This window comes from Xiphophorus maculatus, chromosome 21 (assembly GCF_002775205.1).
Source record: "Xiphophorus maculatus strain JP 163 A chromosome 21, X_maculatus-5.0-male, whole genome shotgun sequence".
Lineage (NCBI taxonomy): Eukaryota > Metazoa > Chordata > Actinopteri > Cyprinodontiformes > Poeciliidae > Xiphophorus > Xiphophorus maculatus.
In genome coordinates this window covers 14,763,688-14,772,929 of record NC_036463.1, presented here as the reverse complement: position 1 = coordinate 14,772,929, position 9,242 = coordinate 14,763,688, and the positions used below count along the sequence as shown (strand labels likewise).

The following is a 9,242-nucleotide window of genomic DNA, read 5'->3' as shown; positions in this document are numbered from 1 at the left end:
GACGTACAAGTTGTTTCTGCTGCTTTTTTGAGTGCATCTTGAAATTTGCAGTATGTAAGAGAGACCAGAGACACTTCCTTTGAGTTTGTACATGGAAATGAGGGGAGAGGGGAAAGAGCGATCATGCGAAGCTAGCTACACATCACATACAATTTCTCTCCAAGTGGGGATGACAGGGAATTGTGGATGAAAATCAAAACAAATACACATTCAAGCTGTGCACTATTTCCCAGGTATTTACAGTATATAGCATCAAATGTAAATGCATACTTGATTATTTTTAAAAGACTGTTGGCTCAGCGTAGTGTCCATTGTTGTCTTTATTACCAAGCCACCACCTCGAGTTATGTTAGGCGGAGGTCCTATTATCAAAGGTCCCATTATCAAACGTCTGAGTTTGATCGCTTATTGTAGGGACCATTTTTCAGCTCCAAGTGTGAGTAGAGTGACTAATTGGATAGTGACTAATTTTAATTCAGATGCAGGCAGTTGGTGTCCATGTCCCTCAACAGGAGGGATGGACACAGCCGAGATATAGCAACAAACAGACCAGGAATTCTATAATCAGAACAAAATCAACATCCTCATTACTGACTCCGAGCTGCAGCCAGCATCAAAAAGGGCTTCAAATCTCTCTGCCCTTGTTTGCAGGCTGTGATTATGTTCAGTGTCAGGCCCAATACATGGCCGTTTTTCTCTGTTGCTTTGCATGGAAACACGCTCGCCGAGATGCTAACAACTAATCGGGCAGGGGATGCTCAAGTTATTTTATTGGTGTGACTAAAACCAAGCCAGTCCAATTTTGAAATATTTTTTTCCACGCACCAATCTTTGAAAGTGCAAAATCATGAAGCCGCTCGTCAGAACCTCTCTGAACACAGAGCAGATGGTGTCATATTGCTTTCATTATTTCCACCAAACTGTTTATCAATGTATTCATAAAAATGCTGTATTAACTATACTATTATTATAGTATTTTTAGTACGTTTGTGTTTTTTCACTGCTGCACACGATTACCCACAGGGTGTTGTTATAGACAGACCAAAGCAGGATGATTAAAATGTGTCTCTTTAGATAAGACTGTCTTTTGAAAGAAATAGATTTATGTACCTTTGCTTAAGGAATCAACATTAATCACTATCTGATTTTAATACACTTTGTCTGTGTCTTCAACAGGAACTGGAACAAAAGCCTAACTTTACTTTTTTTCTGCATTTTTAAAAACACTTTTTTTTTCACCAGTATGTTGTCTGTCCTGCAACAGCCTATAGCCATGCCATTTCAGAAATTGTTTTCAAAATTGACATATATTCAGTTCATTTTGTTTTCTTTATTAGCTGCGCAATTCAAAAATTGACCCTTCTGGTAAGAAAAAAAAGACAATTATTGAAAGACAGCCATAGGAGGCCTCACTTTAGTTTTCCAGATGGCATGTAGTGATCTCAGAAAATAAGGAATAGTGTGTTGTGATCAGCAGACACATCCTGTATGGGGCGCAAAACTAACACTGCACATCACGCAGAACACACCCTCTCCATGGTGAAACAGGGAGATGGCTGCATGATGCTCTGGGGATGTGTTTAATCAGCTGTCAAATGGAGACTGGTCAAGGTTAACGTGAAGATCAATGAAGCCAAACAGGAAAATCCCAGAAGAAAAAAAACTGATAGGTGTTGCAATTTACCCTAGATATAGAGCAGGACAACAGCCCTAGACATACTGCTGGAGTTGCAAGGGAATGGTAGAAAATCTGATCTGAAGTCCAGATCTAAATCCTATTAAGAATCAGTGGCAAGATTTGAGTTCAGTTACTCTGTTCTGAATGTGTCTATGCGATTTGATTTGCAAAGAAAAATATGCAAAACAATATAGTCTTCATGTACACAAAGCTGGTAGAGACATACTGTAAACCTCCAAAGACTTGAAGCTGAAATTCCAGTGAAAGGTGGTTTTACAAAGTAATAACTTATGTATGTTGAATATACATGCAGGCCACACTTTATAGATTTTTATTTGTAATAATTCTTGAAAATGAGACCATTTCCCTAAACTTTACAAGTATGTTTTACCTTGTATTGGTCAGTCAGATAAAAATAACTTGTTTAAAATTATGATTGCAATATTGAAAAATATGGAAAAGGTGAAGTGCTGTTTGTACTTTTACAAGGCAGGGGGACTCAACTTTTTTTCTTCATAGAAATTAACTTTAATTCATTTATAGTTGTAAGTCACTTCTGTATATGGAATTTTTTGGCCCAGTCTCTCCCTCTTTGCTACAACTTGATCCATTCTGACATTTCCGGTAGTAAGACCAAGAAGATATCAGATTTTACTCACCACTACAGATGGACCAAAGCTTGACCTTATGCAGCAAGGCTTCTCCAACACCAGTCACTCAGCTGTCTTATTTTATCACAGCCTAATCCGCAATAATATATTCCATACTATCACATGACTGTGCATTTTATTTTCCGCCGGCTATGCTTGGCAGCAACCAGCATAAAGCAAGGGCCAATAGGTTGACAGTTTCCAGGACCTTCTGCATGTTTCATGAACATTTCACCTGTGACACCTGCTAAACTTATGCCATTTAAATACAAACATATGTCAAGATCCTTTAGGAAAGGACTCGTGGTGATGTAGCAACAGTGGTAGTATGCAGATGAGTGGCAGGAAGGGTGTCAGAGGGTGTCTAAGTCTGTGCAGGTTTTGGACGCCGCCTGTCCGTGTTGTTGGTGTGTAATGGAAGTGTCACCCTCGAGGAAAGCTGCTGGAAGTTTAGGTCACGATGCCCTTCAGCATGACACACACACACACATCGTCGGTGTGACAGAAACATGCAAAAAGCATACGGCCGCCATGGCAACTGAATCTGTGTGTGCGAGTCCTCGTGAGGGTCTGCATCTGCCGTGTGTTTGTGCGCGTATTGATCCGACGTGACGTCTAAACTGTATTATTGACCTAAATGTTGTTTCTAACATCTAATCTGTTCTAGCTCAGATGTAATTTTGTCAAGAATTTAGAAACACTTGTTAGTTTCACTTAAGAAATTGTCGGCTGATGGGAATTTATTGCACCGATTCAGATGGATTGCTTTCATAAAACCTGATGTTGCATTGAGGGAGCCAAATATAGCAAGTGTTCCAGTAACTGTATGATGCCTCAACACACACACACACACCCCTGCCTACACAAACACACAAATAAATATACGACAAGCACCCTCACATATACAGACGTGCACGCACACTTTTATTGATCTACAGCTTAGCTCATGCCAGCAGGTAGTCCAACTCACCGGTTATTCTGAGGAATTGCTTTCAGTAGTTCCATCCACACACATGCTACGTGATTGTTTCCAGTGGCTAAATCTACACAATTTGTACACGACCAACTCTTAAGACACCATCACCTCCTCTTCACAGATCAAGAGCCGTATTTGTCGATACCACACACACGCATTCAAACTCAAAAGCATGCTGCCTTTTAACTCAAGCGTGTTTAAAGCTGCAAGAGTATCAAGTTAAATGCTGCTGCATAGTTAGTTCTTCTGTCCTGTTCTCCCGTCCCTCCATTTCCATCGCTTCCTCCTCCCAAATATTGCCTTCCATGCTTTTCTGTCATAGTCACGCTTTTTGATTTCTCTTTACAGCCCCGAACGCAGCACGAGGTGTAAAGAATAAGGGATTAAGGCATCTCGTTTGAGTAGGTTTGAGTGGTTGTGGTGTGCACGTGCACGTCCGCTTTGTTTAGTTGCCTTGCATGTAAGGCTGTGTCGCCTCTTTGAATCCAATATGAAAACAAGGAGAGAAAAAAAGGGGGCACAAAGTTCAGTTTGTTGAACTAACATTTGGCACAATGGCATGTTTCTCATTAAAGTCAATCAGTCCGTAGACAACAAAAGAACCTTTCACTCACGAGTATGAAGTGAAAATAAAAAGCAGGGAAACAGTTTGCTGGCACCCACTCTCTCTGTAAAATGTTATGTGTATGGCCCTCCACCTCTTCTCCCAAAATTGGCCTCTGTTGTTTAAAACGAATCGAATTAAGATGTTCAAGGATTTTCTTGGTGCCCCCCTCGCTCTTCAGAAAGGTCATAAGTCCATTATAAATGTGGCAAATAACTGTGCTAGGGGAAACAGATGCTGAGGGATGATATGAACATAATTTGCTGTAAACTGGAACTTTCTCTTCACTAAGAAGAATGTTGTGTGTGTTTGGTTTTTTTTTTACAACTGAATCAGTACCTTTAACTAGGGCTTGTAAATCAGGCCTGTTAGAGACTTTATTTAGGTTTACCTCTATCTGACCTCCTCATACTCTATGAGAACAGCAGTGGGTTTTGCATGAGAACCAGGTGTTTGTGCATATTGTGGTCATAAAATTGTCTCCGAGGGGCAGACTGTAAAACAGACATTTAAAACATTTGTTGTGTACAGAATGCAGTTTCTCAATTTGAATATGCTCAAGACTAAATCCTAGCTTATGTGCTATATTTACAGGTTTTAAAATGTTCAAACTGTTCAATGTGTGTAATGTGATATAGGTCTGATCAGCATATTTTGTAATTAGGAAGTCTTTTTTCAATAGTAAATATGACTGAAATAAGTGTTTTCCTGAAAGTTTGGCAGGAATTCTTAGAAAACCGACTGAGTGTCTGTTTGTGGGACATGTTTGCATCTTCAGAACACACTGTGCATTTATTCAGTGCCTGCTTTGCAAAACGCGTTTGGGTTTTTTTTTAAATGATGTGCTAGTTAGGAAACATAGAATAAAGTACTTCTGCACAAATCTGGCTGAAAAAATAAACTTTAAATATTGTCTCTCTGTCCTTAGTTGCCAAAGTTTTCATTTGTGACAGTGTGTTCAGAGTGATGTGCAATGTTTCCAATGAACATCAGTTATTTTTGTTTTGCTCTCATGAGACAAGAGCATGTTCCTCACGTTTGCCATGTGACCAAAATCAGTTTGTCACTTGTAGTTGTCGGCACGTTTTTCCACCCAGTTGCTGTGGGACTTTCGGTTGATATTGTCTAACCTCCCAGTTTAGATGGCCAATCGTTCGGAGGTAGACTTGCAGTTGTGCTATACCTTTTCCTTGTTTCATTTTTTTTTGGTAGGTTAAACTATGCTTCGTGTTATGTTCAGAATTCGTGGGGGAAAATACAACCTAACACTGACAAAACACACCTGTGGGTCTTTTACAGAGCAGCTGTATTTATATAGAGATTCAATTCCACATATGTAGACATTATTATTAATTTGGAGCAGGGTGCTTGGGGGAAATATGCAAAAAGCTGGTCGGCGATCAAAAAAACAGGTTTGATTGCTGTAATGCCAAGAAAGAGTTTTACGTTTTCCGAGACAGGTAGGGAAAATTTCCCGGCATTCCATTGTCGTCAATGTTTTTTTAATCACTTTTTACTAGATACACTGTATAGTACCATGTTTTCATGATGTGAAGATATGGGTTTTTGGTGAACATTATCCATTAACGCTTAAAGACAACAAAAACATGAAGACAATTCCGCATCTTAACAGAAAGGGATTTTTTTTCTGCTTTTGTGAAGATGTGCTTTAAAATTTTAGGGTAACTGCATTTAGAGTTTGTAGTTATTACATTCTTAATACCTCAATACAACCTCATACATCTATTGGAAATTAACCTGCTTATGCCTTTGCTCATCATGGCACTCACACTTAGCAGTTTAAGCCATCCATCAAGAGCATCTATACATACAGAAAAGTTGGACAGCACATTAAGAAATGGAAAATAGTTCCTATCTGAGAATCATCAAGAACACTAACACACCTCTCTGTGTAATACTCACCCACAATGTTGTTTTTTAAAGGGTATTTTTATATAATTAACTTGATATTAATGAACAAATTTGGGATCTCTGAATTCTAGACTGAGATTGTTTGTTTTCCAAATGGGTCTAACTTTTATCAAGACAAATCCATAAATAATGACTAAAAAAAAAAAGAAACTGTTTGAAAATGGTTGAAAAAAGGAGAAAAAAAATACAAGTTCTTATGATTCCAATAATCAGCACACAGACTAACCAACAATGAAACAGGTGTATGTGCATATCTGTGTAGGAGGATGGAGGTGGCAGTGTGAGCATGCTCTATCTGCTATTTGCTTGACTGGTAATCAGGCAAACACGCTGCAAGTCTCCTGCTATGATTTGCCCCCCAGTGTGTCTCCAGTCTCAGCGCCTGTGAGTAACTCTGTATTTTTCTATGCAGACATGCATGTATTTATATACTGTCCAGACTCTACAGCGCATTGTGCATGTCTGTTCATGTCACAGCATTTGCATGCGACTTTGTCTTTGCCCGAGTCTACTGTACGTCCATGCTTTCTGTGTCTCAGAATCTGTATCTCTGTGACTTCCCTCTGCTAGGAGATATTTTGGCAACTGAGGTTTACAAGTTGTGTATGCGCACATGCTGGCGTGTGCGCCTGAGCTGGCGTGCGTGCGTGTGTGTGTGCTGGCTCACAGATATGTGTGTATTCCGGATGGGAGTACAACTCCTAGGACATTTAATCTATGGGGGAATTTCACGCTAGTTACAGCTTGTCATCAAACGTTTCTAGAGTAAAATACAGCGGCAATCTTTTATCGTAGGATATTTGGGACAAATTTACTCAGACCTTTGAGTTTTCCGCTGCCCTCTAGATAGATTACAATGTGTCTGTGTGAGAGCAGACTGAAGGAAGAGGAAGATATTCCTGCCAAAGTTTTGTTTCCGTTTTGATGCTTTTCAACCGAGACGTGATTTAAGGTTGGAAGACAAAGTTTAGGAGCAAACTCTACTTTTAATGTTTTGGAAAAAACTCTGATTCCAAAGCTTTAGGAAGGACTGGCCTCATATATCTGCAGTCATATGTGTTCACTTAGTAAGCCACAGCTGCTAGTGCCATTAGAATGATTTCCTGTGTGCATATGTCTTTTTATCTGTCCCTTCAACACACACATGCATCTAAAGGTTCATTCCAAATTGAGTTTAGCAGGACACATATTTTACAGCCGTCTGAGTCACTCTGATGTTCAGGTGCTTCACTGTAAAATGTGACCGGGTTTGTCTTGTAACACATATCACAGCCTGAAAAAAATCTTATATATTCCTTCGTTCAACATTTTTTTTTTATCTGACAAAGGAAGTCAAAGCATGAGGTTTAAAAGACTGGAAAAGAAACTAGGTTAATAGCTTATCTAGTTTTCAATATTAAAAGCTTTTAGTGTTTAAGCTGGCAGGAGGGAATAAAAAAAAAAACAAAGGACACATTTGTTTAATAGAATAATCCTTCTTTGTTTTTAAGACGACTCCAAAGCTTAATATTTGAGCCTTAATGTTTCGACAAGCTGTTCAATCAGTTGTTTTTTGAGGACATTGCAAATGGCAGGCTGTCTCAGAAATACGTTCCCTTGTTTTACCTGACCCACTTTTGTGTGTGTGTGTGTGTGTGTGTGTGTGTGTGTGTGTGTGTGTGTGTGTGTGTGTGTGTGTGTGTGTGTGTGTGTGTGTGTGTGTGTGTGTGTGTGTGTGTGTGTGTGTGTGTGTGTGTGTGTGCGGGGGTGCGCATGTGTGTGTGTTGCAGATCCCTCTATGCTCAGAAAGTTGTAAATATAATCTCAGACACATGTTACTCCGGCTGATTTTTTTTTTTTTTTTTATACTCGTGTCAGCTGTGATTATCATAACTTCTGCCAAGACAGAAGAGTGCTCTTTCGAGTTTTGCCCTCATACATGCTTCCTTGCTTGCTTTCACACACACACGTGCACGCCCCCACACACAAATGTATATATTCCAACCATTGGGTAAACCTTAACTCAGCTGCCATTTCCAATGATTCCACAATGATTATTTGATGCAGTGATTTAGCTTGAATGCAGTTTGAAAGCAAACTGAACCGGGAAAAGATGAGAAAGCTGACTGACAAGCTCCGAAACAAAATCTTTCTCCCAGACTATCTCCCGGAAAGCTGTTCCAGGCAACGTATTATTACATGCTGGCCTCCAAGAGCACATTTTAACACTCCCTGGCCTCAAACTTTTAATGTCACCCTGTCTGTGTCTCAGAATGCAGCCATGTAAAATGCAGCTGTGACCATTGTACTCCTCGCCGAAACTGTTTCATTTACATTCATTTTGTGCATGGGAACGGAGGTTTCCTATTCCATCATGAGCCGAACTCTGTGCAAAACGAATTTCTCGCCTACCCTGGAGAGCAAGCAGAATAAGGATTCGGAACACACCCATCAGACAATGGAAGAGGTGGGGGTCTCACTTTTTTTTTTTCCCATATTCTCCACACCTCCCTGACCCTGCTTTCCCTTAACATGCCCCAGTAGAAGGGGGGAGGAAGAAGTGCACTGGCAACAGAGGGTGAGAGTGTAGGGACTGCAGACATGCAAAAAAAAGAAAAAGTCAGATAAAAGTAGTTAAAAGAAAGAGAAACAACAAGATGGTAGCTGACCAAATGCTCAGCGACAGATTGCGAGAGGAAGACGGATGCAGTGAGGGATGGGACGAGGGGGAGAGAAGATGAGAATATATATGCGGTGGCCAGTGTTGTGAGACAAGGCAGGTTGCTGTCACTTTAAAAATGACTGTAATAAAAGTGACCGTCGGAAGATGGATCTGGTGATTTTGGCTTGCTAATCAGTCATCTGTGAAGAGGACCACAGCCCAGATTCAACGGCCGCCTGACACTTCCTGATTGATGCCTGTGCCCGATTAAAAAAAAAAAGAAGAAAAAGGATGAAAGAAAGGCCATTATCTGTACTCCCATTAAACTGTTGAAAACTTTAAAATATATATATATATATATATGTTTATATCCTTTCCTCCATTTTGTGTTGTTGGTTTCTATTCTGTGTCATTTTTTCTTGTCTATTCTGTTTTTGCAAGATATTCTGTTCCTCTTGCTTATAACTGGCATAGTGGGAAGAGATGTTAATCAGCAGGGCCTAGTTTTGCATCCTGGATGTCACTGCTGTACTTTGAGTGCAACCCTCGGATCAGATCCATTAGGCCTAAGCACACCAATCAGCTCTGGAACCTGATTTGTTTTTTTTCTTCTCATTAAATATGCAAATGAGAATATTCTCAACACGAGAGATGACTCAGCCTGTATGACCAACTACTTTTTCTTATTTTTGCAACATGACATGCGAAGGAAAAATAAAAAAATAAAAATAATAGCCCCACAGTTGAATGTCATATCTCCT

General features: G+C 39.8%; 1 protein-coding gene across 1 annotated transcript in view; it reads left to right on the top strand.

The window, feature by feature from the left end:
- Positions 1-6,205: 6,205 nt before the first annotated feature.
- The window catches only part of zfhx4 (zinc finger homeobox 4), a 98,011-nt gene continuing 94,974 nt past the window's right edge, over positions 6,206-9,242 (top strand). Inside the window, exon 1 of the mRNA XM_023326721.1 lies at positions 6,206-6,224. The gene's annotated coding sequence lies outside the window, so the exon portion shown is untranslated. The remainder of the gene's footprint in view (positions 6,225-9,242) is intronic.